Genomic DNA, 27,577 nt, shown 5'->3' with positions numbered 1-27,577 from the left:
GCGAAGCTATCAGTGGGACAGTAAAGGGACCCTACATAGGCAGGGGGCAGGGAAAGAAGGAGGAGGCTGAGGGAATTACACTTGGAAACACTTGATACTGGCTGGGGAGGAGAGAAGGGAAGAAGAGCCAGAAGCCTTTTCTATCATCTTCAGTTATTTCCCTGCTTCTGACCCGCCAGGTGCGGGCAACCGAGGCAAAATTCGGTATCTCAGTTTTGCTGGGGATACTTCATTCAGCTTCAATTAGGAGACGACCTCCTAGAACTTCATCTACCTCCCCTCCCATTTCCAAACTTGAGTTGCATCAGCTTCCACCAAATTACCCCCTTCTTTTAAAACTTGCTACCAGAGGAGGCTGTAGACAATCCAACACGCCCCCCCCCCATTTCTTTTCGTAACCTTGCGGGGGGGGGGGGCATACACGTACTGAATTCTATTTATTGTACATGGTCCGTCATTCTCTGTGTCTATCTTTCTTTTGATATCTATGGCTCTGATCGTACGTTTCTCAGTTTCTGTATCTTTCTGTTTCTCTCCATCTTCTCTGTCTCTGTTTTTGTCTCTGTCTCTGTCTTTATCTTTTTCTCTGCCTTTCTCAAAATTTTATTGTAATGATTGAAACTATAATTGAGCAGTTTCCAGGAAATCTGTTCCTTCTATAAAACATTTCAGATGGAGTCAGTTACAGATTTGGGGATAAAATCCATAGTAAATACTGATCAATATGGGGTGTTTTTCCCCTCACTCATTCTCAGCCAATTCTGGTGCCTCCCAAAGATGAACATTTTGCTAACCGGAAATATCATTAGGAAGTTAGTGGTGGAAGTCTTTTTGATGTGAGAAAACCCATAAAGCTGTTTAATTAATTGAAATAAAGAAATAGCTTCCTTCCCCCTCTGCTTTTTCATTCTCTTTTCCCACTGATTTTGGAATCTTTGCTTCCAATAGGTCATCACCTGAAAGCATATTTCTACATCTCTCTTTCCTCTCTTTATTCCTGTTTTGTTCTTTCCATATCCTAAGAAGGTTAAAAATCTTTTGTATTTAATGAAAGGTTTTAAAACCCACCTAAAACTGGGACATACAGTTTGAATGGCATCATTTTACCTATGGAATCCTGGTAGGTGAATTACCTAAAAGAAAAAACTAGGGCAGTGATTGGCAATTCTATGAATATATCTTTTGAGAAGTATTCTGCAACCCTCTTAACCTTCACCTTCATATTGGCTTCTTGAGTGCAAAATCATTTTCCCTTCATAGAGTACAGTGATGTATTGATGTTTGTTAGCTGAACATTTGACTGAGTATACATTAATTATTTAACAAATTTTTAAATTTATTTTTTATTCAAATGGAATGAATGTTTTTTAGGCCCCAGTCGGGTAATTTTTCAGGTGCCCCCAAACCTTACCATATTGTTTGGCTCTGCTACTGTTGGCTTTCTCTTTCTATCTTCTAGAGGATCAGATTGTAGAAAGTACCTGAAATTCTAGACAAACAACATCTTGTCTTAAAAAAACACTCCTTAATTCATAATAGATATGTTGTTTTTAATGTAGCTACACATTTTATGTATTGCATTCCATCTCTTCTAAGATTTGTTTTTCTCATATTCCTTGAAAAACCAAGGACTCAGTTCTCTCTGAGCACATGATTAACTGATCTAGGAAATAATACCAGTGCAAATCATTAATTCTAGAGTGAAATTATAAAAGGGAATAAGGAGGTAGATGGTTTCATAGAAAGGATTTTGAGAGGGAAGTAAGATTTTTTTTTAAGTGAGATTCTCATGTGGAAGAGAACACAAGAGAAATACCTGCTTTACTTGTATCCTAACCTTTCATCAGACCTCTCTGGAAAAAATTTGACACTTCTTTTCATTAGTCATAGTAATGATTTCCAAGGAGTGGGAGATAGGGATGACTTTATTTCTTATAAATGAAAATTATTTTTCCTGTTTGAAGCAATACTTTCAAATATTCCTGTTAAGTGCTAGTATTAGTTCTATTTGTACTAATAAAATTGTAAAATAACCAGGTATATATTAGCACATATGATAGAGTGAGGAGTGAGAGTGAGAGAATAAAGCTGTATTTTATAAGAAAGAAAGAAAAAGACATAGTATGACGTCATTGATGGAAATAATTAAAGGTGTTTTCTTTAATTACACCATGATAGTAAATGAGAGATTACTATCTACTTAATTGGACCTAATGCCCTGTATCCAAGTATAGTTCAGTAAGCATGCTTATATTATTTAGTCTCACTTTTAGCAGAATAAAATGACTAGATATAGCTAAAAACTTATAACATAGTTTTTAATCCCAATTTTACTGTTTTTTCATATTTCTCCACTTTAATTTTGTTGGTCTCTAGATCCCTGAGAATATTACAAATTGAGTAGAAAATAAAATTTTCAAGTTACACATAAAACATTAAAATTCATATATGGGGCTAAAAGTGTGAAGAAATAAATGACAATTATCATCTAGAGTTCTATATCTTGAAAGATTTTTGATAATGGGACAGATTACAAAAGCATTACTTCAATGTTACATCCTATTTTTCTGAATTCACTGTTTTTTGAGTCCATTCACTTAATGTGGCTGTTGTTACTGACTTGATTCCATGGATTGTAAAGGATACGCAGTAGAATATCCAAAGGCCCTCTTGAGTATGCACAGAAAGGTGCATAGTATTATTACAATAATTATTAAAATAAAGGATTATTAAAAACCAACATTTCTTTTTAAAAAAAGAATTTGTTAAGCTTAGACTATGAAAATTAAATAATTCAACATCTGTTTTTAATAACTAGATAACATAATTTTCTGGTTCTTAAGAACTTTGGAAATATTATGCTTTTATATCTGGCCATCTCTGAAGAATGCTTTATATTTATCTTTATGTTATAATATTTTTGTGATAATATTAACATTGTCATGAAAAATATTTCTATTTCTTAAATAGATTTGGTTTTAAAATTTTTGGTTTTCAAGTTAGAAATTTTAAACTTGTCACATGACAAGGCTACTGTTGCTTCTTATAGAGGTTTTTGTTTATTTAGTTTTTAAATGTGGCCTTTGAAAATATATTTCCATTTATTGTTTAATATTGTTTACTGCTAATATAACTTATGTATTATTCAGTAATTTAACATGATTTAAGAATGTCAATGTCCATACCTTGTTAATTTTCATCATATTTTTCCCTGTAAACTAACTCTTCTTTTTAGGTAATTTCTTCAGCACTTGGGAATCAGAAGAATAAAAATTAATGGATAGGGACAAGAATTGATAATGGATCCATGATTCCATTGATATAAGGAAAGATCAGATGACAAAACCCTCTCTACAAATGAAGGTTGGCACTTTAACTGTGGTCTTAATTGCCCAGAGACCTAAGTGACTTGCCTAGGATCCCATAACAGCTTATGTCAGAAATGAGAACCTGATATCATCAATGAGTATTTATTAAGCACCTACTGTTTCAGAAAATCAGGAAAAAGAAAACCCTTGAACCCAGACTTTCTGATTTTAAGGCTAGATTTCTATTCATTAGTCCATTACTATCTCAATTACTGTAAGAACTCATAAGAAATCCTTTCACTTTGTATAATATTTTGATTTTTACTAAGAACACATGTTTCCAAGGTATTTCCATAAAAGGGATTTCCTTACAACAACCATGAAGAGTAGGTAGGGCAAGTATTATTATTTATTATTTTACATAGGAGAAAGGTGAGACTCAGGTAGGTTATGAGTAACTTATTCAGGATACATGTTTTTAAAATGGCAAAGCTTTCATTACAACTTTTAACTTTTCAAAAACCATTGTTCTTTCCATTACATCATACTGCCCCCTCAAAATCAATATATATTATGGAACTCAGAATAATATCTAGCACATCACGAACATTCAATATTTAATGAATATTGATTAATCTATGTTCACAAAATTACATTTTTAAAGACTTTCAGGTACATAATTTTAAAACATATATAAATTGGTATTGATGTTTTAAGAGCTTGTGCATGCAGCACAATATGTTTGTTCCTTCCAATTGAAGCAGATTTGATTGCCCTGGGATGGAGGCTTTAAGATAAAACAAGTAAGTAAATTCTGTCAATATGATTATTTTAACTGACATACAAATTAATTTGAATCACTCTATGACATTCCTCCTACTTTATAATACTAACTCATTTATATGACCATTCAATTCAGATAATTAATTGAGATCATAAGATAATCTGATGATCAGGCATTCCAACTGGCAAGGAGCTGATCATAATCATGCCCTAGCCAGTCCCAGGACCAAATGGAAACAAAACTGAATTAAAATTTGACTATTAGAACTTGACATCTAATTGAGAAATGCTCAACAAATGACATAAAAGATCATCAATAATTATTACTGATTTTTGATAGTTTCGTCATAAAATGAAGTATAGCATCAGTTTACTAATGGAAAAAAGCCAGATTGATTTTTTTTTGGATTGCTTCAGCCCTCTCTCAATCATGACCCTTCTAATCAATTTTGTGCACATAGAACAAACACAGTGTCAATCATTAAGCAAGAAAACTGAAAAGGGAAAGATACTTTAAAATTTTGCAGATTTTGTTCTTTGAAATTAAAATGTGTTAGTGATTCCAAGTCAGTTATTCCAAGTCTGTGGTTTTTGAATAAAGGAAACTGAAATGCTGCCAGAGACATTGACAGGTCTAGTATCCATTGTTGAGTTTTACTTAATGATATGCATGATTAAGATCAATATAATGTGTTAAGTAATTTTTACTAGGTAAAATGTGTCTTTGAATGAAAAGTCAGCAAAAATATCATTTATTCATTTATTCATTTATTTTTTCAGAGTACTGACTATTGTCTCCAAAGAAGACATTGAAATATTTTATTTATGGCTTTGCAAATTATATATAATCTAATCAGAAAGAGGAATGTGTAGACATTAGGATTTCTACAAATCATAGGATGCTAACCAATTGTAATTTATTCTTTAATTTTTAAGTCCCCAACTTTTTTTTTTCTTTTTAAGCAAATCAGTATCTCAGCTATAGAAATTATATAACATTTATGACATGGTTGATATTAATATGAATAAAGACATTTTATATTAACACAATGTCATCCTGATAAATTAGTTTGTTCTGAATTTAGTAGGAGACAATTTAATAGCAAATTATAAACATTTTGAGGGACAGGTGAAGAAATTGATTTTTTAAAAATATATTTCTGGATCAGACCTGATGTTGATTTTTGGTAGTGCTTTTTATGAGTCACCATGTGTCATTTTGTTCTCTACCTCAGTGTAAGGGACAAAGTTAATTACCAGCTAACTGATGACTCTGCAGGTTGTGATATCTATAAGCTTGAGTGTTTGGGAGAAAAATAGCTACTTGTTCTTATATCAAGTAGGGCAGACATAAAATTGCAAACAGGACTTTGTATCCTAAAAATAGTTACCAATTGAATATTCTGGCATTGATAAATCTCTCGTGGTTGCTTTCTCTGACAAATAGTTAATAATAATAAAAGTTACTTTAAACTGATATTTAATTTCCTTTAGAAGAAACTAAAAACATAAATGAAAAATTTAGATTTATACTTTTTGTCATTCAAGTTTATAAATTTCTACTTTAGTTGTCAAGGCAATATTTTTTCTAATAACAATATTTATTTTTAAAAAAGAAAATACTAATGCATTTTGAAAGTATTATGCTAACAGAAAATACCAATGTGAATTATAAATTGATGGTGAGTAGTCTAAGTTATATTTAAACCTGATATACTTCTCAACTTTTCTCTATCGATTCTGTTTTCTCAACTTTAGAAATAACAGGAGTATTGCAGGAATATCTCTTGATTGGGTTGCCATATAAGAATGATGACAGACATTAATAGTGAAAGATGTGGTGACCTAAGAACCATTCTTGAGCTCTAGTCACATCTCTGATAGATTTCTGCTGTTAAATATTTGTTGATACCATGAGCAATCTGCAGGGCTACAGGGTTGCCCTCTATAAATTCCCTTTGTATGTACAATTTGTAGTCTACAGAAGGAGGCAAAGGGAAACAAATAGATTAAAGGCAAGAAAAGATAGAGGAGAGGGAAGGTAATTGAATTTACCAAGGAATTTTTTTCACTACTTCCCAATTAACCTTTTCCTCACACTTCCATCCTGAACACCCATCCTTCCCAACATCTCCAACATCTCCATTCTTTTCTTCCTCAGTACCTTCGCCTTACCCAACAACCTTTAAGCACTGTTGTGGAAAAATACAAGACAAAGTCACATCCTTGGTCTCTGGGCAACTTCCTAGTGGTGAGAAAGAATGTGAACTTTGGGGGAAGGCAATAAATAATGAAGGTTCATTCAAAACTTCCTTTGATACATGGAAAGAAACATTGGTGAAGAGAGCCCTCCAAAGTGGGTAAATGCTAAATACTTCATATTTGGTTTTGGTTTTTATATTTGATTCATTTCACTAAATATAATTGGTGTACAATGTCTTAAGGAAACACTATCTATCAATAGAAAGAGGCAACTTGGATTGAATACTTAGTAGGTGATGAGGAGAAGTTAGTATGATTAAAATATTTCTGTGAAAAATTCACAAAGTATAGTTTGGAATTGTCTCTAAAATTAAGTTTATGAAAGAAAACTCTACAGAATCCATTTTTCAGAGTGATTTCATTGCTTTTTTTTCAATCGCGAAAATATGGAAAATTAGACCTTTCCAAAAGAACACAACATGACAGAAACATTTCCACATAGTCTATATTTTTGGACCAAATTTTTCCACTCCCACCCAGATACATTTAGTGGATTGGCAACTTGCAAATTGTTTTTTTTTTTAAATAGTTTGGTAACTGCTTCAATCTTCTAAATTGGTCCTGCCTATGCTGCTCCTCTAGGTATAATGCCTGAGGATACCACAGAGATTTTGCCCATACACACTTTAGCTCTGTTATAAACCTTTTACCTGCTTAACATATTTCCAAACTTAGTTTTTCCATAGAGAACACCTTGCCCTTTTTTTGATATCATCCAGAGAAAATGGGAACATTGAGTGATGGGTTCCAGGATATAAGATGAAGGAAACAATATGTAGAATCTGTATCAGAGGAATGATGAAGAAGGCAAAAAATTGTAATAAATTGTAGGGGACTCTGTCAGAAGCAGGCAAGGGTTATAAATAGTTATACTCATTGATAAAGCAGAAAAAATTAGTCTTAGATAGAGTTGGTGATCCATGATGAAATATTTAAAATATGTTTTCTATTATATATTTAATGATTTTTATAACTCTTTATTTTTACCTTTAATCTTTAATAGATTTCATATATTAGCATTCATGATGATGAAAAATGAAATACTCTAGTTGAAAACCCTCCATAATATCAGCATTTAAAACATAGTTTTAATAGGTATCCAACTGACAAGCAGAATCTACTTATGAAAATGTTGCCATAATAAATAATTTCTAAACTTGTTTTTTCCCAATTATGTGGACAAGTCATTGACATTAAATCTTACTTGAATTCTGAAGGCATTGTGGGAATTGAATGAACCACACTAACTCCGTCTTGTGATTCTGCATTTGACTTAGTTCCCTTTCTATTCAATAATAGATCCAGTCCAATTCTCTCTTGTGAGAAATTTTATTGCATTGTTTGGACCTACCCCTATTTGGCTGGAAAGCTGAACTCCCTCTCTTGCTGTGTAAAGACTTATAACTGAGGATTAGATTATGCTGACCAGAAACTCAGTCAGATCTGAAGATTAATGCAAGAAGTTATAGACCTCAAGCAACCATATGTCTTATCTGAAAATTAGCTCTGTACTGGTCAATCAATTAGGAACATGTTTCTATGTTCCTTTGAATAAGGACACTTGAGAGGAGTGGGGCATCTCTTTTTCTGATTTCAGGAAATTGAATCTACTCATTCACTGCACAAGATGATTTATTTCATAAGAATTTCTTTTCTGAACATATTTTTAAAAGACCAAAATTTTATGAACAAATTAACAAATTTATAACCTATATCATGGGAAGGAATATCAATATCCTTATGATCACAGATCCATCAAAATGCACAAAATCACTTGAAAATTGAATTTAAAAGTATAGGGAGAAGCATTTTCTGAAAGCAAGATATACTCATACTTTCAATCTGTTAAAGATTATAGGTCAGAATAAAGAGTTATATTAATTACAAAATATATAATAGAAAAAACCTATTTTAAATATTCCTAATATAAGTGTTAAAATTTAAATATTTCATATTGTGCACAATTATTAAAATTATTGCACATAATTATAATTACTGGGACATTATTTTCAAAGTGAATTTCTTATCAGATGGATAAAATGCATACACTTAAGTTAGCATTAGATAAAAAAGAAAAATAAAATTACATGACTGCTTGGATCCCACATGGCATATATCCTTGGATGAGCTATACAGATATTAATTGACTTAAAAATTAATCTGTTATAATGAAATTCAAGAATAGTAGAGTCTTCCTCTGACAGAATTTTATTATCATTATGTCTCACAATAATTTAAATCCCAAAGAAAATTAGGCATTTGGATTATATTAATTTTTACCATATTAACATTGTCTTTTTTCAAAAACATCTACAAACTCATCACAAAAAATAATGGAATAGCAGTAATTTTTTTTTTAATCCATCTCTTCCACTTGGGAGGTCCTACTTTGCTTTACTTAGTCATACATTTCAGTTCCAATTTATAAACATCAATATTTTTTCCCCAATAAGATCAGAGGATCTTCTTAAGGACTGGCCTAGAAATGTAACCTATTTTTCCCCAATGAGATCAGAGGATAGAACTGGCCTAGAAATGTAACATATAAGATCATTGGTGTGGACCCCAGTCTCATAAATATGTTTTTGAATGCAAAACAAAATTTCTAGGATTAGAAAGGAAAGCTATTACATTGACATACAGTTATCAAAATATTGAAAAGAAAAAAAAAAAGTTTACAGTTTCCAGATTAACAACCTCTTGTTAGAATAGCATAGAATTTTAATAAAACACCCTCTTGCCTTTAAAAGTAAATGCATTTAAAATGACCATCCTTTTCTACTGGCACTCTTAAATTTTCTATTAAACATGTTTATTATAAGAAAGAGCTTTCCAACAATTAGAGCCATGTAGTCACCAATTAGACTGCCTTGTAAAGTAATGAGCCCCCTGTTAACTAGAATTCAAGCAGAGGTAGAGGATCATCAGTGAAGGATTGTATTGAGTGAGGGGTTAGATTAAGGGACTGCCAAAATACCTTCCAAATACAAGCTTCTATGATTCTTTGGTTCTGATTCTTTCTTTGCTAAGTGCAAAAACAAGGTCCCAAGGAATTCTAAATAGTTGTAGTTAATAGTTTTCCAGTGTGTTTGAACCTGGCTATAAAGTGCTCAGTGATCACACTATTGTTCAAGCATATTAAAATATCACAATTTATGATCCTGACTATGAAACTCCCCAAGTATTCTTCATTCAGCTAGTTTTTCAGCCTGCCTTTTATATCCCCAAGGTAGAAAAGTTCCTTATTCCTTCAGCTGGAGTGAAAAAGAAAAAAAATGGTAAAATTAGTTTATGAGCCAGGTAAATGTTGTTAGAATCAGTGTTGTGCTTATTATTTTTCCATTTGGGTTTGCCATCTACTTTAATTTAGACTCTTGTTATTAAAGAGCATACATTTTTGTTTGAGATGTTTTCAAACCATTCTATTTCTGAGCAACATAGTTCTGAGCAACTATTTACTACCTACTTAACAAGTGACAACCTCAGCAGGCCTCACTTTCCTGCTTTATAAAGTGAGATTAATTATATAATATTCCTACTACGAGCTAAACCCTTTATAAATATCTTGTTTCCTCCTCACAAATTTTTAGGACAGCTGCTGTCATTATCAGCATTTGGTCATAATGCAGGCAAGTTAAGTAATTTGCTCAGAATCACACAGTTGGCCAGTATGTGAGTCTGGATTTGAACTTGGAGCTTTCTAACTTCAGGCTCAGCATTTTATCCACTATGCCATCTAGCTGTCTCCTAAAAGAAGAAGGATTAAAGTAAAGATTCTTAGCCTGGTATCTGTGAAGTTTTAAAAAAAATTTTGATAATTAAATTTCAATATAATTGGGCTTTTAAAGCCCTATGTATTTTATTTTATGTATTTAAAAACATTATTGTGAGACAAGGTTCAGAGTTTTCTTCAGACCATCAAAAGGGACCATGATACAAAAAGACTAGATGAATTTTAAAGTTTCTCTAACTCCAAATTCTAGAATATACTAGAAATATTATTTTGCTTTCCAGTATATCATCACTATTGTGTTGTAAAAGTTTTTTATATTTTCAAAATTACATTGTCATTTGTAGGAATTCTGGCAGGGAAAGCAAAGGGAGGGAGAGAGGAACTCATAGAGAATTCCCTCATTTTGATGCATATTGGCAACTTCTTTGTAATTTATAGTTGAAGAGAATATTTATCCTAGGAGCACCATGGTCGTTCAGTAATAATGTCTTAAAAGCTAGGATTGAACTCTGGTCTTCTGATGTTAGCACAGTACTTGATATGTCAAAAACACTTTTAAAATGCTAGTTAACATATTGACTGACTCCACAATCAGTCATCATATGATTCTGCCTCTCATCAAATATATTGCATATATTTTGGTAATGATTTCTTTCTTTCCAACTTCCTTTTTCTTTTATTGGCATAAACTGGGCTTCAACTGCTGAACACTTGAATATATTCCATCTCCTCCCATGTGAAGATTCTTAAGATGTGGTTAGATGAGTTTAACTATCATTAATGATTAAGCAGATTTATTTTTAAAAGGACCACCAGATTAGTACTGGAAGTTCAATCACAATCTGCATACAGTGCCAGGGCCACCTTCTATTCCATCCTTCTTTAAATTACTCATACTAAGCAATGAAAGGAAGATTAATGACCATAGACACCTTTGATTATCAAGTTGCTCCTACTTTACTCATTCTTCTAACTCTAAAAGACACTGCTCTGCAGAGTCATTAGGAAACTACTTACCAATCTTAGAGCCTTGATTGCAATTCTTCTTCTATGACTTTTATGTCAGGGAAAAGGAAACATAAGGAATGTTAGTTTAGCATTTTTATAACATGTACAATAGAAAACAAAATATTTAGTAAGATGTGGAAGAAAGGGTGTTAAACTCAACCAGGAGAACTGGATTTTATTCCTTACTCAGATTTAGTGTGTGATCTGGGGTAAAAAAAAATACTTGATTACATTCTTTACATGGTGGTTATGAGGAAAGCCCTTTGTGTTTGTTGAAATACTATTCAAATGTGAGCTGTCATTATTATTATTTTCTTTTTGTAGAACACATATTATTGAAGAAGCAAATGCAGTGTTCTCTTGTTTGCCCTCTAATTTTAATGCCACAGGATACAAGGTGTGGAAATGTTATGAGCAAGAAATAAAAATTAAGTAGCAATTCAAGTCCAGATAGATGTAGTCTGACCCAAGACTTTTAGGAAGAAGATTTTATATTACTAGATGATCTTTATTTAAGAAAATTTAAAATATCTCTTTTGAAAAATTAATTGTAGGGAATATAACACTTTATTCATTCAGTAATAAACATTTATATTAGTTCTATATTACAGCCAATTAAATTAATATATAAATAGATAACACAAGCACTTTTTTAGTGAATAAAAGTCTCTTTTTTATCTAGCCTTGATTTTTCAAAATTATTCCTTTAATATTTTTCTAAAAGTAAATTTTATCAGAACTCTTGTCCTGATGTAGATTTGCCATTCTCTGACATAACTATCTTTTTACATAGATAAAACAACCATTAAAAAGCTTTTTATTGTTACTTTTTTGAACAACTAGAAAATAAAGAAGATGATGCAAACTTCATATGCCAAAAAGTTGATCTAGGCCATTTAAAAAGCCAATATGCCAGGGATGCCTTTCTCAAATTCAATTAGTATTGCCTCCACAATCACACTTAAGCTCTGTCACTTTGGATCTGAGAAATTCTTTGGTCAAGTTTACAGCTCCTCCATTTCATTGCTCTATTATAGTTCAATGAATAAATAAAATGGGTGGGTTTTTTTGTTTTTGGTATAGAACAAACCTATTGGTTTCAGGGCATCATTTCAGGTCTAAATCCTCAGAAAATTCCAATCATCACCCAGAATATCAGTTTCACTAGTATCCATGGTACTAATAGGATTACAAAGGACCAAGGAAGTCAGATGTTTGATGCTGGCTGCAGCAACATCTTTCTTATACAAAGACAACACAAGTAATAATTTTATTACCTATGTTAGGAATGCTCTGATGGCACCAACTGTATATGTGTATACCAGAAGTAGTGATATCATAAATGTTTGGATTTTTAAAAAGATTACCATCTCCAGGGAAGAAAGTATCTTTCCCATCCTTCTGAAAGACTCTGCAGTGACACAGATATGAATGATAAATATTTTCCCCTGTCCCATTTGGTTAATTCTTAAAATCAGGTCATTCCAACAGATTTCTTACAGCCCTACCAAATCCTCCTTTTGGTAAGTTGCCTATTACTTCTGTCATAATTGTTTATTCCACTGATGGTGGACCAAAATCAAATGAGTCCAAGTCACTAGTCATAGTTTTCCTAGTACGATAATCATCTTCTTCTTCAGGGCTGTTTCTATCTTCGCCATAGAATGGCCTTAGACTTCACAGATTTGGGGGGAATATTCCCATAATGAGTTAATGTGGTAATACCAAAAGTTCTCCTCAATAGCAAGAGCAATACTATTATTGTTGATTCTGTTTCTCTTATCAGCCAAGCCAATATTTTATTCATAATATTTATATATATTTATTTATTATAAATATGTATTTATATTATATTTCATGATAGTTGTAATCATTAATATTATCTTTTAAGGAATGATCCCTTAGACTCAATTGGTGAAAGAATATGTATATGTAGCCAATAGGTAACAGTCTCATTTTTGGATCCCTTTCCCATATATCTCTTTAAGCAAGGTCAAGAACATCTATTATTATACCTTGGAGGAAAATATTTTTGGGTGAATGGCCATTGTTGTTAGTTCTCCCTTCTTTTAGGACATTTACTTATTTCCTAACTTTGAACCCTTCATCAGATCTCTGCTAAATTATTGTAATTCCTACAATGAGCTTATGTCCTCCAAGGCAGGCTGGGATAGTGTAGGCCCTTCCCCTCCCAGATGGATTTTATTTTATTTTTTTTTTGACTAGGTGAAAGAGGTCATTCTTTGCCTCATTGTTAACCTAGCCTTAATCACTGAGTGGGCATTGCCTCAGATAAGCTGAGACTTGAGAAAAGTCTTAGCTCACAAAAATCAGTGCTTCACACTACATCCGGGTCATCTCTAATTGACCTGCTCTATATCTTGCCACGGGACCAGAGGAGTCTGGGGGAGAGAGGGAGGTTGATAACTTTTCACAGCCCTGCCTTACTTAAATTCAGTTCACTTACAAATAATGACACAAATCCCTGATGTCATGGTCCTCTTCTTCAAGAACAAAGAACAAACAATAACTCATCTCAGGCTATGGGAATTACCTCTTTAAAGGACACAACTTTGTGGCAGCATCATCAAGTCTCTTGATATTGACTCTAACCTGAAGCCCAGTGTCAAACAATGATAGTTTATCCTCTAAGTATGGTTTTGGGGAGTCCAATCCTATCATATCCAAATTGACAAGAACCTCAAGATGAGAGCAGGTACATACCTCTCAGTCTTCCATGGAACATCAGATGAACCAGCATCTAAGACTCTTTCTTTTGTTTACAGTATCTCTTAATGATCCAGATAAAACAAGAATTCATACCAGAAACAGAAATTTGAATTTTGTCCCAATTATACTTTATCTCATTCCTGAAAAAGGAGAGAAGAAACAATCAAAATGTATTTTATATTACAGACACTGTGTTAAGTGTTGAAGACACAAATATAAATGAGAAATTATTGAAGAAAGAAAAATATATCAAATATTTATTAAGATATTTAATTAATGTTTCATGCATTATGCTTAGAATTTTATTAATTTTATACCATTTATCCCTCACAACAAGAGGGAAGTAGGCACTATTATTATCTCATTTTATATTTGAGGAAATCTAGGGTGATAAAAGTTAAATGACTTGCTATGGATACATAGTAAGTACTTTGGACTGGATTTGAACTCAGTTCTTCTGGACTTTAGGTTTATATACCTTTAGAATCTTAGATCTAGGGGCAGCTAGGTGGCTCAGTGGATAGAGCACCAGCCTTGAATTCAGGAGCACCATTTCAAGGGATGAACCTGTTTGGTTTGTAGGAAGAGTTACCATTGTCTGCATTATTTCTCCTTTCACATGAATATCAAAAGCCACTCAAGTGACTTCATGTCACATAGTCAAGTCAATAGGAAATAGAATAGCTTAGGAGCAGACACTTTGGTCAGTTTGGGTATAGCTTCTTATTCTACTGCTTACTGTGAAATCAGAAAACAAAATAGAAAACACTTCACAAAGGTTTCAAAGACATTTCAAGGGATTAACCTGGTCCGTTTTTTAGGAAAAATTCTCATTGAAGGTATTATTTTATCCTTCATCTATAATCAAAAGCCACTCAAGTAGCCATCTCATTGCACAGTGAAACCAATAGAAAGACCAGACTTAATCTAACTAATCTGGTCTCAGACACTTAACACTTCCTAGCTGTGTGACCCTGGGAAAGTCACTTAACCCCAACCTCAGAAAAAAAAAAAAAAAGAATCTTAGATCTAGATGTGGCAAGGGCTATACCCTCATGCAATATTGTGATGTTGTTATGTGATTCCAAGGAAGAAAGAATAGGCATCTTTAGCTTTCCTTATAGTTCGCCAAGGGGGATTTTACTTCCTGCCAAAAGGAAAAGGAAAAGGTTGGGGCCAGAAACTTACCTGCTTTTCTGTGTTCAGAAAGAGGGAGAACTGGACCAGAATTCACATCTATCTGCTCTCTTAAATGTTGTTAGACTAATACTTAAGGTCTCAAAGTCTTTCTTGTTTCCCTTTGAGATCACCTTCTGTCTACCCTGTTTACATCATGTATATACATTGTTATTTACATGTTGTATTCCCCATTAAGATGTATGTTCCTTGAGATCAAGGAATATTTTTTTCTTTGTGTCTCTAAGTGATCTTTGCCATCAATAACTCGATTCAAGAGCTAGAGATCTATTTTTTCTCCTGTAGCTCTCTAGAGCTTATATTCTTTGTAGAGGACAATATTTACATACACAACATACACATACACATATATTTGTTATGTACACAATAATTTACACACATATACATGTACATACATATATAAGTACACATATATGCACATGCATGTGTGTGTGTATAATCAATCTACTTTTTGCCTATAAAAATACCAATTCAATTTCTATGACTTTGGAAGTTTGCCCAAACACAAACATGAGTGACTAAGATAAGACTTTATAAGAATATGTGCAAGATCAAGATAAAATTCTCATTGGAGTTCATACCAACCTATACACGAAATGAAACTACATTTATACACACAGAAACAAGTTGGACAGATTTATGAGACAAGGAAACAGACACTGTCAGAATGGAAGCAGACTCTCCACATCACTATACTTGGATTCAGTGGTATAACATCATGTTCTTTTTATCTGGATACAAAGAGGAAGGCAATGCCTCAATTGTTCTTTTCTAATCTTCGAAAACCCAGAGGAAGAATGAGCCTCCAGATGTAAATGTATGATTTGTGAATGACTTCAGTTCTTCCATTATTGAGCATTACACATATGTCACCAATGGATCTTGCACTGTTTTTTTTTTAACAATACTTGTTTCATTAGGAATTATTATTATGAAAAGAATAAGAAACAGACCATTAACTTTCTCACCCTCCAAACTCCAAGAATCTTTTTTTGGGGGGGTGATGTGGAAACATTGTGGTTTTCTTCTTTATAAAGTAATAAACACTCCACAGTGCTGCCAGGGCAGTTTCTTATGGATCCTTTTGTAAGAATGATGAAGTCTATAAACCCCTTTTCAGCATAATATTTTAAATGAATAAAATAAAATACCTAGGACCACAAATGAAACCTATTACACTGAAATAGTTTATTTTTTTTTAATTAGTGGACTTCAGATTAAAAATCCCCATAATATCTATGGGAGGTGATAGTACATCACTTTGAGGTCCCTGTTATTTCTCATTTTCGCCAAATGAACAACTCGCCTTTTCTGGCCTTACTATGAAAAATTTTGTTAATGGATGTACTAAACAACACAATAGTAAGCAACTTCTTTAGTTTTTAATATCTTTAATGGGACCAAGCAAATGTAAATAGGTTCTAGTGGCCTATGATGTAACGGGGGAAAGGGGAGAGGAGAAAAAGAGAGCAAAGATAGTTGGAAAAAGTGAGAGAAAGAAAGGATGAAAATAAAATTTAAGCATACTTGAGGAGGAAAGAGGTAGAGTTGTCACCAGGGGGATTCTTGTCTCAGTTGTTAAATAGCTAAGTCTGGGGAGAAAAGCTTCAGCCCTTTTTTGTAATAATAAAATGTGGCTAAAACAAGCTCTGAAGTTGTAAGAATGTCTTGGTCATACCACCAAATCTCAGTCTTTAGTCCTTTACCTCCACTTGCCTGTCAGATATCTATAGCTGAATATCTGTCCAACTAATATTTCATATTTGGTCAAATAAAAAACTGGATTCATTATTTTCCCTCTACAACATATCCCTAGTTTGACTCTTCTAATGGCACCACCATTTTGCCAGCCACCTAGCCTGGAAACCCTAAAGTCATATTTGACTTCTTCATCTATCATTCTCGTCTGTCATGATCTATCCCATTTCCAAGCAGTTTCCTAATTTTTTTTATTTTAATAATTTTTATTATGTATATATATATATTTTTAATAATATTATCCCTTGTATTCATTTTTCCAAATTATCCCCCCCTCCCTCTATTCCCTCCCCCCGATGACAGGCAATCCCATACATTTTACATGTGTTACAATATAACCTAGATACAATACATGTGTGTAAATACCATTTTCTTGTTGCACAATAAGCATTAGATTCCGAAGGTACATGTAACCTGGGCAGACAGATATTAGTGCTAACAATTTACATTCACTTCCCAGTGTTTCTTCTCTGGGTGTAGCTACCTCTGTCCATCATTGATCAACTGGAAGTGAGTTGGCTCTTCTTTATGTTGAAGATTTCCACTTCCATCAGAATACATCCTCATACAGTATTGTTGTTGAAGTGTACAGCGATCTTCTGGTTCTGCTCATTTCACTCAGCATCAGTTGATGTAAGTCTCTCCAGGCCTCTTTGTATTCCTCCTGCTGGTCATTTCTTACAGAGCAATAATATTCCATAACCTTCATATACCATCATTTACCCAACCATTCTCCAACTGATGGACATCCATTCATCTTCCAGTTTCTAGCTACAACAAAAAGAGCTGCCACAAACATTTTGGCACATATATGTCTCTTTCCTCTCTTTAGTATTTCTTTGGGGTATAAGCCCAGTAGTAGCGCTGCTGGGTCAAAGGGTATGCACAGTTTGATAGCTTTTTGGGCATAGTTCCAAATTGCTCTCCAGAATGGCTGGATTCTTTCACAACTCCACCAACAATAGTATCAGTGTCCCAGTTTTCCCACATCCCCTCCAACATTCATCATTATTTGTTCCTGTCATCTTAGCCAATCTGATAGGTGTGTAGTAGTATCTCAGAGTTGTCTTAATTTGTATTTCTCTGATCAGTAGTGATTTGGAACACTCTTTCATATGAGTGGAAATAGTTTCAATTTCTTCATCTGAGAATTGTCTGTTCATATCCTTTGACCATTTATCAATTGGAGAATGGTTCGGTTTCTTATAAATCAGGGTCAGTTCTCTATATATTTTGGAAATGAGACATTTGTCAGAACCTTTGCTTTTAAAAATATTTTCCCAATTTGTTACTTCCCTTCTAATCTTATTTGCATTAGTATTATTTGTACAGAAACTTTTTAGTTTGATGTAATCAAAATCTTCTATTTTGTGATCAATAATGATCTCTAATTCTTCTCTGGTCATAAATTCCTTCCTCCTCCACAAGTCTGAGAGGTAGACTATCCTCTGTTCCTCTAATCTATTTATTATCTGCCTCTTTATGCCTAAATCATGGACCCATTTTGATCTTATCTTGGTATATGGTGTTAAGTGTGGATCCATATCTAATTTCTGCCATATTAATTTCCAGTTTTCCCAACAGTTTTTTCCAAATAATGAATTTTTATCCCTAATGTTGGTATCTTTGGGTTTGTCAAAGATTAGATTGCTATAGATGTACCCTTTTTTGTCCTTTGTATCTAATCTGTTCCACTGATCTACCGGTCTATTTCTTAGCCAATACCAAATGGTTTTGGTGACTGCAGCTTCCTATTTTACCCCAACAATGTGCCTCCTATTCATTTCCTCCTTTCTATTCCCACTGTGACTCCCTTGGTTTAATGCTTCACCTTTCTCATGGGTGTAAAGAGTAACCAGTCTCTTGCTTCCAGTTTCACCACTCTTTAATTTATCCTCCCTAGAGGATATGGTAAATATGGTAAAAGAAAAGTCTAATCACATCATGCCTTGGATGAAATATCTTTAGTGTCTTCTACCTGCTTACAGCATAAACCCAAGCTCTTAACCTGGTATTTAAAGCCTACTAAAAATGGGCTCCAATCTACCTTTTCAGCCTCCTCCCTTACCATACTTTGAGTTCCAGTCAAACAGGACTGTAAGTGGTTGTTCCAGATTTATTGCCACCTGTTAAAATTTTTTCTTCTTTCAAAAGCTAGCTCTTCAATGAAACCTTTGCTTACAATTCCTTCCCTATCATTGAAAGTGAGTTCTCTTTAGATACTTCTCTATCACTTCCCTTTTACTTGTATCTAAATCCTAAATTACATACTAATCCTATCCCTATCTATTTCCATAGTATTTGCTGGCTCTAGATACCACTTTTTTTCCTGTGGTTCCTGAACCACATCCATAACAACAATGTAAGATTTTTGCTAGGTAACTGCATGCAAGGACTTAAAATAAGAACTTCAAACAGTCCAGAAATAACTTTCAATCATTATAGCTTCTGCTCATAAACAAAAGCATGATGGGAAAGCCAATAAAAACTGTCTCCAGTTTACTTAGAATTAGTAAGCTCAATTAATATGCTACACAGATCAGTAAATACCATTGCGGTAGATCATCTACATTTAAATAGTGATAAATAGAAGTTACTTAAATAACAGTTAAATGTACCTTGTAAAGTAAAAAGAGATCCAAAACTTGATCTAGTTTTTGCAGATTGGAGCTTCTCCATTTTGTTCATTCCACAGAAAATAGTAGGTAAAGTAGTAAAAGAGGTAAAGTGAATAATGTAAAAAACTCATTTCCCAATAGCATTTTTATGCCGCTATCAGATCACACTGTGCATTCTGGTAGTTCACATTTCCTTTTTTGCTAAGATATTATAATGTCAAAATGAATGAGCACCACAAAAATATCATCATCATCACCACTATCTTTTTCTTCTCCTCATTCTCTTCTTCCTCCTTTTATACTTTCTCCTCCTTCTTTCTTCTCCCTTCCATTTAGAACTACCCTTCAGTCTCTAGCATTCTATAATTCTATAAGCTTTCAACATTTCATATTTATTAAAAAGTTGCACTTGGGCTTACGATGAGTTTGAAAACAGGTCTCAAAGATTGTTGTCAAAGAACCAACAAAGAGTTGGATTATCAAGTTGCCCTACCTTGCAAAAATTAATGATAATATTGTACTTATCACTACATTTATATAAATATTTCAGAGCAAAACTAGTTTTTGTTCCTATTTGATTTCATTTAGTTATTTTCATAATACATAACAATAAAATCAAGATGTTGCATACTCAAAGAATATTGGGCACAGACATTGGTTCTGTCCGAAGGATGTAGGAAGAAATATTTTAGATTTTGCTTAGAGAAATAAAATAACATTGAGTTGTCTTCAAGATAAATAAGGCTTGATTTGTGGGGATTACTAAAACAATAAAATTTCTTTTAAAGTTATAATGTATTTTAAATAAGATGTTTCATTAAGTAAAAGACCTATAGTTTTCTCAGTGTGAATACTATCCTCTTGAAGATCACAATTGCTTTATAACAGCATAGACATAATCTGCTATGGTCAATAATTTCATCACCTTTGGCCACTCTTTAAATTTTGCTAGTCCCTTAGGTAATAGACACATAGTTCATCACTACAAGTCTTTCTGTCTTGATAGGACCTGCTATAACTTATATTTTCAAAGGCATTGCCCTTGAGAACATAGTCACAATACTGGAGATGAATGTTAGTGAAGAATTTTTGAAAGCACCTAGAAACTTTTGATTACATTTATAAAGTATATTGTCAAAGTCATCAGTTTATATATCAAGGATGTTCCCAAAGTTTTAATACCATTTTAAGCTTCAAAGATACATGAAGTCTTTGGGACACTGACGTATGCTGTATGTTTTGGGTTTTTTGCTTTTTTTAATTTTTTCTTTTTTGCAGAATAATGACAATTATAATGGTGATTATTGGCCCTATTTGTATTTCCTTCCTTCCCCTTCCCCTTAAAAAAATACTTTTTACTGCTTTCTAGGAAATAAGGTCACAATATTTATTTTTTAAGAAATTGGAGAACTAAGAAATTGAGGCTATCCTATTAAAATTCATTTTGAAGAAATTAATCTTTTGAAACCAGCTTCTCTTGAAAATCCCAGGATTGGGTTCCATATCTTTATTTTAAACACTGTCATTTTAGGACAAATACACTTTGAGCAAAGAATGCAAGCATAGTGTTAACAGTTCCTTAATGAGAAAGAATGAACCCTCTGAACAGATGATCTTAAAAAATGTTTGTTTTTTTTTTAAACCAGGGCATTGCCAACGAATTAGCAGGAGGTTTTGGGCCATCATGTTTCTTTGCTGTCATGTACACAAGCAAAACAGTGTCAGCTTGCTGTCTGCCGCCTGCTTTACTGTTAGCAAGCTGCCCTTAAATTGACCCCAGTGTCTATAGTCAGGCTTTGCTTTTTAGATCACCTAGGAAGTTGGAAGGAAGTATTCCATAATCTTGCTATTCCATTTAACCACGAAGATTTTTGTGCCTTGAAAACAACTCTTTAGGAACAATTATGAATCAGGCCTTCTGAAAAGGTCTGAGGAATTATAACACTTATCATTTCCTTTCCAGTGAAAATAGAATTGTGCTTTCAGTTCTTCACCACGTTCCAACTCTATGTCTGCAACCGTAAATTAGACACATACTTAGAATGTTATCCATAGAAATGGAGGTGCTTTACAATTTTGTGTGAAATGTGCACATCTCCTCTGAAATGTCCAAGACCATTATATGGAGATGTTTCCTACATAAGTAGGAAAGGAAATGGGAACTATCTTCCAATCAATTCTAATATGACAAAATTTAGTACTTGCATGCTCATTTTTTAAAAGGTTCTGAAGGGCTTTGTCAGAGAAAGCTGAATCAGCCATCACATTCCTTTAGTGTTCCAGGACAACTGGGATTCCATTTCTTAAACAGAAGAATATTTGAACACTTGTGCTGAAGTCTGAAAAAAAAATTCATTCTGCTTTACTTGCAAACTCTATTTTAATAAAGTTCAGTGTAGACTAGCATCTTGATACCTACTAAATTTACAGGGAAGGAAAAACCTGTAACTTTATACCTTTATTCTATTTTAGTAAAACATATAATACATCAGTAATTATAAACAACATTATTCCCAAGTTCACCCACTATGGTGTTTTAGATAACTAAATGGCATTGCAAAAGTAATAGCAATTCACTTAGCTGGTAGGTAGTTGTTCCTTTCCCAATTCCTCCTCTACAAGTTAATTTTTTTTTAATTGAAATGAAAAGAATTCATGTTAGAATTCACATTAAATAACCAGAAGTTTTCATTCTGATATATTGTTGGCATCTGTTACTTACAATTTTTGTAAAGAGTAGTATATTTAAGAGACACAAGCCTATTAACTTCTTTTAAATATATCTTAATTTTAAGCAAAGTGGCAGTCAGTATTGACTTCAATTTATTGAGACTTTTGCTTCTGCTATTTTACAGGTAAAAGGGAAGGGAACAAGCATTCATTAAGTTATTACTATATGCCAGGCACTATGCTAAATACTTTACTGTTATCTCATTTGATCTCCCTAGGAAAAAGGTACTATTATTATACTTGAAAAAACTGAGATTACTTTTGGTCCAAAGTCTCTCAGCTATTAAACATCTAGTGCTGAATTTGATTTCAGGTCTTATTTACTTCAGACCCAGAGCTGTATCTACTGCTTCCTTATTATTATGACATAATATACAAAATAAAATAATACAAAATAAACAAAAAGTCATTATCCTAAGTTTACAAATTGAGATTCATTAGCTTACAATTCTATTCTAATAGCCTTAACATGAAAATGTTCATCAAAATAATCATCATTATTTTGGATTGAATCTTCATTACCAAAGCTATCATTAAGAGATAGCAGCTTATAGAAAATAGATTATTGCAAATAGAGTCAGATTCTGAATCTCGTTAGATATGAAATTACTACTCTTGTGTTTAATTTTCTCATCTGTAAAATGGGCATAATATTTATATGATGATGCATCTTCACAGAGTTGTTAGGAAAACACTTTATAAACCCTAATACATAAGAATTAATACTATTATATACATGCAAAGAAACATTTTTATTAGCTTATAATGACCTGCACAGTTTTTGATTATTCTATTTTCATAAAATAAGAATGATTTGGCTAAATTTGGCTAAGTTATTAATTAATTGGAATTTTCTGGGCTCATTTTTTTCAGAGTCAAATAAGAAAACAGACTTATATTAAGAATTTTAGTATTTTACATTTTCAAACCCACAACTTTCAGTGCATTTCTTTGAGTCGTTATGCATTCAGATCAATTTCTTATACCTAGAGTATATAATGAGAGTTGATATTCGGAATTATAGCCCAAGGACATTGCAAGGTACTGAATCAGCAAGAAGAAAAAGAGTAAATCTCATTCACAACAGCAGGAAAGAGGATAATTTCACAGTATTTTCAAGAAGAAATAAAAAAATAATTTTCTCCTTTTTCTGATTTCACTTAACAATTATAATCAACTAACAAAAGTATTCTAGCCCTTAGACATTCTAAGTAATTGCGGTTTTACCATATTCCTCTCTAAGTATTACTTGCTCTTCTTAAAAATAGAATTGGTTTTTGTGTTGTTTTTATTAGAATGCCCCTAAAATGTTTCCATAGATGGTTATCAGCACAGCACTAGGCAGTACATTCAGTAATGGCTAGCATTAAAGTGGTATTGAAAGAGCATCATATATCAGTTCACTTTCTTTGAATTATCAATAATAGATATCCAATATTCATTTTGTTGAAAAACTTATTGTGATGGGAGAAATTTAAAGAGCTTTATATAAACCATTTAACTTTTCCTTTGCTTTGTATGGATGGTTAGTCTTGATTTTGTAGGTTACTCTTTAATGTCCTTTGTTTAAAATTATTTTACCTATTTCAAATCTGTTTTACTACTAGAAAAAAAATCTGTTCTTTCCATCTCTCTATGTAAGTTTTTAATTCTTAATTGGGCTTCATAAATTAAGTACTAGTTTCCATTCAATAAAGTGACTGCTTCTCTAAATGTATGTATCCTTGGAAACCCTGTAATATTGATTATAAAATTATCATAATATTCCAGGGTTTTCTACAAAATTCTTCTATAAAGTAGCCATATGACCTAGACAAATCACCTCACCTCTTTTGGCATCATTTCTTCCTCTCTAAAATGAAATGATTAGATAAAATAATCTCTAATATTTTAAAATCACAGATGTTAAGCCAAATGGAAAACACATTTAATTAACCAGTGGATGAATTGTTATTAGAAACCAGGCCTCCTGATTCCCTATTTTGTGTTTTGTGTACGGTACCCATATGGCCTGTTTGCTGGTTTCTTTTTGGATTTTTATATTTTGTGTCAAAAAAAAATTTCTCCTTAGCATGACTTCAGTGGGGAAACTATCATGAGGAATATATATATATATATTTGAGAAGTACAGGGAATATTTGATAAACAGTGATTTAACCAATTGAAATTAATTGCCTTTATTTCATATCTGCAAATATATGGTAAATACTACAATTTATTTTCTTTCATACTGTTTAGGAATATTGGTAGATTGACTGAATGTGCATCTGGCATCAAAATATTAGAAATCCCAAGAATCCTAAAATTCTAGGTTTGGCTATAACCTCTGACAGTCACTGGCAATGTGACCTTGAACAAGTCACTTAATCTTTCCTTCAATTTTTCAGCTGTAAAATGGAAATAATAATACCTACCTTTCAGGGTTGTTGTGATTAAATGACATAATATATGTAAATATTGTGTTTAGCACATAGTGGGTGTTTAATAAATAACTTCTATCTTCTTTCCCTTCTTCCTTCTGAAGGTTAGCAAAAATTGATCATGTTTCTATAGTAATAAAAAATTATAAAGTGCTTTCGTCACAACATTCTTGAGGGAAATATATGAAAGTATTATTATTTCCTTTTTACAAGGAGAAAAATGAGTGTCCATATCCACTCTCAATAAACAGTCAAATGGGGATCTACTACTAGACTAGAATTCTTTCCACTAAACCAAATCTCCTCTGAAGGCAAATGTCATTGTTACTGAGGCAAAATAATTATTTTTAGGCATTTTTCTCTAAGGCATTTATACATTTACCTGTGCACCTACATAAGAATATAGATCTAATCAAAGCTAATTAGGATTTTAGAATTTTGGAGATCATCTAATCCAACTCTTCTATTAAAGATGAAGGAACCCAGGGAAACTGAGTCATTTGTCCAAGGTCACAATATAGTTAATACTTTGCAAGATAGTCTCTGAGAAAATTTTTAAAAGAAGAAGAAATAAAGGTGGTATGGGAATCACTTTTGGAAATTTCATAAAGAATGATAGTGTGAAATCAAAATTATAATGCCTGAACCATTACAATCTAAATACTATCACAATTTGCATATTTTCATAAAAGTTGTGCTTTTGTTACCCATGGGTAACATAACTCCTTTGGGAAATAAATCCTAAATAAGAAATTTAATTTATATAAAATGGGATTTTGCACTAATATAAGACAAAATAAGATTCCAACTTCTAAAAAAAAATTGACATACTATTTTTTATTACTCTGACAGAAAGAAACAATTCCTTCTCATTAACTCTGTCCACTGCTTGATGTTCTGATTTGAATAATAAACACATATCAATATAAAGCATTTATTTATATATATATATATATATTTTTTTTTTCAAACTAAGTCTATTGCTTGATTTCTAATACAAATATTATATGAAGCCAGTTTTCTCAGGAAATCATCAATGATGTTATGGAATGGTCAAAAAAACCCATGCAAAGGAAGTTTTAAAGGAAGATGTTATTATGAAATAAAAATTAATATTTCTAATTTTTTAGAGTCACATAGTTTATTTCTTTAAATATAAAACAAAGTAAAAAATATTTTTGATTTTCAATTTAAATCTTTAATTTTCTTTCACCTTCAATCCTGAATGTGCTTTCCACTTAGCAAACTATTCCTTCTGACAGAATAAAAAAACAAAGAAAAAAAAAAAACAAACAATTCACAAATGCACCAACCAAGCCTAAACATATATACTTTATGTCACCTACTCCAGCAAAAAAGGAGAGTATATTTTTCTTTCTCTTCTTTAGGATCTTAGAGAATCCCTATATAGGGATTTTGTTTCATTTTCTTGTGTTTTTTTTTTTCCCCCATTTACCTGATTGTAAGAATAATTTACAATTTTTCCTGTTTTGGGTTTTTCCTTTGCATCAGTTCATATAAATTTTCCTATGCTTCTCTGAATTCATCGTTTCTCTGTCTTTATTTGTCTAATTTGTTTAACCATTCACACACAGTATCTACTGTAGGACCTAGATGAAGTATGATCCTTATATATTACATATCTTATATACAGTTTATATCTCACATATATCTTAAGAAATAATGCTACAAAAATTTTAACAGAAATGAAATCAGGAAACTGAATTTGTATAATTCAGTTTGTTTAATATGAGAACACATAGGAGAAAAAAAAACTCATTTAATTAATTTGCTCTTCATGAAAATATTATTGAGTATATTACTCTATATTGAGTTGGATCCCTAACATTATAGAACATGGGTTAGTTAACTGAAAATCTGTTTTCAGAACCCCAGTCCTCCAAAGTTTTTTATTAGCTTATTAAAGATAAGCACATTAATAAGAGCTCTGAATTATGCTTAACCACAGATCAGGTTGAATTTTTTTTTTTTAATTTTTTTTTTATTTTATAATTATAACATTTTTTGACAGTACATATGCATGGGTAATTTTTTACAACATTATCCCTTGCACTTACTTCTATTCAGATTTTTTCCCTTCCTCCCCCAACCCCCTCCCCCAGATGGCAAGCAGTCTTATATATGTTAAATATATTACAGTATAATTTAGATACAATATATGTGTGTAGAACCGAATTTTTTGTTGCACAGGAAGAATTGGATTCAGAAGGTAAAAATAACAGTTTACATTCATTTCCCAGTGTTCCTTTTCTGGATGTAGCTGGTTCTGTCCATCATTAATCAATTGGAATTGGATTAGCTCTTCTCTATGTTGAAGAAATCCACTTCCATCAGCATACATCCTCGTACAGTATCATTGTTGAAGTGTATAATGATCTTCTGGTTCTGCTCGTTTCACTCAGCATCAGTTGATGTAAGTCTCTCCAAGCCTCTCTGTATTTTTCCTGTTGGTCATTTCTTATAGAACAATAATATTCCATAACATTCATATACCATAGTTTACCCAACCATTCTCCAATTGATGGACATCCATTCATCTTCCAGCTTCTAGCCACTATGAAAAGGGCTGCCACAAACATTTTGGCACATACAGGACCCTTTCCCTTCTCTAGTAGTTCCTTGGGGTATAAGCCCAGTAGTAGTATGGCTGGGTCAAAGGGTATGCACATTTTGATAACTTTTTGGACATAATTCCAGATTGCTCTCCAGAATGGTTGGATTCTTTCACAACTCCACCAACAATGCATCAGTGTCCCAGATTTCCCACAGCCCCTCCAACATTCATCGTTATTTGTTCCTGTCATCTTAGCCAATCTGACAGGTGTGTAATGATACCTCAGAGTTGTCTTAATTTGCATTTCTCTGATCAATAGTGATTTGGAACACTCTTTCATATGAGTGGAAATAGTTTTAATTTCATCATCTGAAAATTGTCTGTTCATATCCTTTGACCATTTATCAATTGGAGAATGGCTTGATTTCTTATAAATTAAAGTCAATTCTCTGTAT

The 27,577-nt window shown here is 32.5% G+C and overlaps 1 protein-coding gene and 1 long non-coding RNA gene across 2 annotated transcripts in view; both read left to right on the top strand.

Annotated features, from left to right (window-relative positions):
* Positions 1–27,577, top strand: part of UBE2QL1 (ubiquitin conjugating enzyme E2 QL1) — a 57,592-nt gene that overhangs the window by 4,148 nt on the left and 25,867 nt on the right. The window lies entirely within an intron of this gene.
* LOC141549540 (uncharacterized) overlaps positions 1–27,577 on the top strand; it is a 37,695-nt gene continuing 10,118 nt past the window's right edge. The window contains exon 1 of the long non-coding RNA XR_012484377.1: positions 1–26,521. This is a non-coding gene — a long non-coding RNA (uncharacterized LOC141549540). The remainder of the gene's footprint in view (positions 26,522–27,577) is intronic.

Source organism: Sminthopsis crassicaudata, chromosome 1, assembly GCF_048593235.1.
Source record: "Sminthopsis crassicaudata isolate SCR6 chromosome 1, ASM4859323v1, whole genome shotgun sequence".
NCBI classification, from domain to species: domain Eukaryota; kingdom Metazoa; phylum Chordata; class Mammalia; order Dasyuromorphia; family Dasyuridae; genus Sminthopsis; species Sminthopsis crassicaudata.
The sequence above is the reverse complement of the archived record's forward strand: the minus strand, read 5'-3'. Positions and strand labels throughout refer to the sequence as shown.